The sequence below is a fragment of the Solanum tuberosum genome, unplaced genomic scaffold (assembly GCF_000226075.1).
Source record: "Solanum tuberosum cultivar DM 1-3 516 R44 unplaced genomic scaffold, SolTub_3.0 scf00009, whole genome shotgun sequence".
NCBI classification, from domain to species: Eukaryota; Viridiplantae; Streptophyta; class Magnoliopsida; order Solanales; family Solanaceae; genus Solanum; species Solanum tuberosum.
In genome coordinates this window covers 3234295-3238055 of record NW_006238935.1, presented here as the reverse complement: position 1 = coordinate 3238055, position 3761 = coordinate 3234295, and the positions used below count along the sequence as shown (strand labels likewise).

The window sequence follows — 3761 nt, the reverse complement described above, 5'->3', positions numbered from 1 at the left end:
TGGAAGAATAAAGTTAACTTTTCAAAAGCCTCTTATTAGCAGGTAGTGGCAAGAGATTTAACTATCAAATAGGCTAACGAGAAAAGACGAAATGTGAGAATTTTTATCTATCCATTGAAACTGAGTAACTATACTTTGTTATTAAAGGAGAAGGAATGTGAAATCAAGAGTCATGTTTCAAACTAAAACATCCAATACTTTTTGAAAAGGGATTCTTGACAGTTATCAGTAAAAAGAAGAGATAGATGTGTTGTAATCCTTACAGTAACAGCTGCCCACATGTGCTCAAGCTTATGCTCTTCAATGTCCATCCATGAGTGTACCCGGAGTGGACACATATTACGATCATGAACTATCAAACCCAAGTGTCTCGTAAATGAGGTGTGATTCTTCCCGACGACTTGATTTTGATAGAAAATGACTTTTAATTTTTCTCCAGGTCTCAGTCGCAAAAACATTCTTACAAATATTTGTTCCCCTCACATTCTTTGCCCTTTCTGTTTCACATGGACCTGCAAAATCTATAGTAAGGAAAACCAAACAAGAAGTTCAATCCCACTGTAGCACAAAGTGAAGAATGAGACAACTGGAACATACTTGAATATAAATGACTGGGATAAGGAGAGTTCTATAGAATTTGTGGTCTCCTAACTTCTTTTAAAGATCTTATTAACAATGAGGATAGCTTGAAATGGAAGGGGAAACAATTTTGGTCTTTTCACAGTGAAGTCTTGTTACTCTTAGATTCTCAAGGCCTATGGAAGCGAAGCAAGATAATGCTTTAGCTGCTTTATAGGTAACAATGCAGAAACTATTAGAAAATACATAGAAGACAATACATACTAGTTTCAATTCCCTCTGCATCTTGTACCACTTCAACCACTTTTTTTGCTTTTCTAGATTCAAACAAACCTGCAAAACTAACTGTAAGTCAAAATGCCCAAGAAATCAATTCAGCTTACTAAAAAAAGTTACACAAATAAAATAAAATAAAATAGTAGTATCACTTCTTTGATCTTGCCGAGACACTTCAGTCACTTTTTTAGCCTTGTCAAATTCAAACAGACCTGTAAATTTTGATGCAAGTCAATTGAAATAAGAAGTTCACTCCCATTACTAACAAGAAGGATACAAAGGAAATTAAATAAAGCAAATAAAAGCAGTGGTGTAGGTGAAATAGCCCATAACAATAGTGACATAATCTCAAAGGAAAAATGCACAACATAGAATCACAAGGAAGTAGTAGTCAATGAAAAGAAGAATAAATTGAATAGCACTCAGGATAATAATACTGACAATAGTCGCAACAAAAAACTGGTATAATTCAAACAAGCTTCTAACTTAGCAGAGATGTTCCTACTACAGAGAAGTCAGGCAAACTGGATCAGGCTTGGAGATGCAAACACAAGGTATTTTTACCCAGTTATTAAACAGACACAATTGAAGCAAGCTATTGAACAACAACTGGAAATATTGAAACTTCTTAATGCAAAGGATGTTAGGAAAGTTGTGTGTAGTATTGATAAGAAAAGCAATCCTAGTCCTGATGGCTATGGTAGTGATTTCTACAGAGAAGCTTGGGATATCATGGGAAAGATGTTGCTAAAGAACTGTTGGATTTCTTCCGGAATGGTCAGTTACTAAAACGGATAAATGTTATTAATATTACCCTTATCTCGAATGTCCTTGTTCCTGAAAATGCTAGTCAGTGCAGACCTATCTCGTGTTGTATTGTGATATATAAAGTCAAACTGATTTGTCAAAAACTAAAATATGTTGTAAGTTACTTGGTAGCGGAGAATCAATCAACTTTTGTTCAATGGAGATCTACGGTCCACAATGTCTTAATATATCATGACTTATGAAGGCATTACAATAGGAAAACCAGTCTCAGATGTTTGATGAAGATTGATCTCCAAAAAGCATATGACATGCTGAGTTAGAAATTTTCGAGGAAGCTATACTTGGTTATGGGTTTCCAGATGGCTTTGTGAAGTTGATTATGATATGTAACACCTCCCATGTATTTTGTTATGGTGAATGGGGTAGAAAATGGTTATTCGAGGAAAAACGAGGAATACGAGAAGGGGACCCCATGTCTCCCCTGCTATTTATATTGGTTATGGAGTTCTTAACTACGGTCTTGAAGATTATGAGGGGCTTACCAGACTTCAGATTTCATCCAATGTGTAAAAAGTTAAGCTTACAATATGTTTATTGCAGGAACACTGCTTATGGAACTCCTTCTAATTTAAATATTATGGGTTTCACAATGGATACTTTTCCTATAAGATATTTGGGCCTACCACTTTCCTCTAAGAAATGACGCAAACTGGAGCCATCAATTAACTTGAAAATTAACTCAAATGATCAAGAATGACTATGGAAAGATGCTATCATATGCTAACATATCTATTGCAGATGGAAGCAAGGCAAGATAATTTTTTGACTGCTTTACAAGTAACAACAAGAAAATATTACATAAAAGAAAATACATACTAGTTTCAGTTTCCTTAGCACCTTGAGCCACTTCAAACACTTTTTTTGCTTTTCTAGATTCAAACGGACCTGCAAATTTAAGTGCAAGTTATAAAAACTAACAATTCAATTCAACTAACAAAAAAAGTTGCACAAATAAAATAAAATTCTAGTATCACTTTTTTGAGCAGATCGAGGCACTCCAATCACTTTTTTTTACTTATCAAATTCAAATTCACCTGCAAATTTTGATGAAAGTCAACCAAAATAAGAAGTTCATGCCCATTATTAATAACAGAAAGAATACAAAAAAGATTAAGTAAAGAAAGCTAAGCAAAATTTCTTGATCAAATATATTAACTGGACTAACTCTTTTTCAAATTATCACTTCTTTGAGCATCTCGAGTAACTTCTGCTTCTTGAAAGAGGGTGTCATCGTCTTCCATTGGATAAAAATTAGGAGGCACAGGGATACTAGTCTTTGCTGACTTATTTCAACTAGAAGTTGTTGTAGTACTTCTATTTTTGTCAATCAAAGTCGATTTTTCAACATTAATCCCTAAGGTTTGTCCTCGAGCCGTTGCACCACTAGTCAAAGTGTATTGATTCATTTCAGCTCCTTGATGGAAGGGAGCATTGTCTTCCTTTTCATCAAAACAAGGATGCACATGGAAACTATTGTCTGCTAGCTTATTCAACTTAGAAGTTGTGGCATTGTAACTTCTATTTTTGGAAATCGAAGTCCTTTGTTCAGCATTAACTCTTGTAGTGCTCATAACTTTCAAACTTTGACCTAGTCCCTTTGCTAAGGCACCAGGCTGAATGAGTCCATGCTTGGGAATTTTTGAAGCTTGTCCCATTTCATACTTCAGAGTTTTTAAGGGATTCATGTCAACCTAATACAAAATAATAATAATAATAATAATAATCAAAAGATCAAATAGGTAAGGAAGTTTTTCATAAGATGAAATATGAACTGAAAATGCATTTAGAAACAGGCACATGTACATGTAACACAGGTTCCTCGCATGAACCATTACTACTTTAGTAAAATCAAGGTAACATTAAAGACCAAGATCATTAAACAAATTTTCACAGAAAATACTACAAGAATCATTACCATAAGAAATTAATAAAGTAAAAGCAAGCATGATAAAGCTGCAAACCTTAATGAGTTCTTTTTCTTTTCATTTGTGTAGAGTTATCTAACTCTTCTAAGCCATCATCCTTTTTTTCCAATATATCAAAAGAACCACGAGGTTGAACATTTTGCACTATATGCC

General features: G+C 34.1%; 1 long non-coding RNA gene across 1 annotated transcript; it reads right to left on the bottom strand.

The window, feature by feature from the left end:
• Positions 1-457: 457 nt before the first annotated feature.
• On the bottom strand, positions 458-3400 carry LOC102585653 (uncharacterized). Its single transcript, XR_366635.2, has 4 exons — positions 2500-3400; positions 1008-1067; positions 844-912; positions 458-512 (listed from the first exon to the last, which is right to left on the bottom strand). It is a non-coding gene; the product is annotated as an uncharacterized lncRNA (long non-coding RNA).
• Positions 3401-3761: the final 361 nt, after the last annotated feature.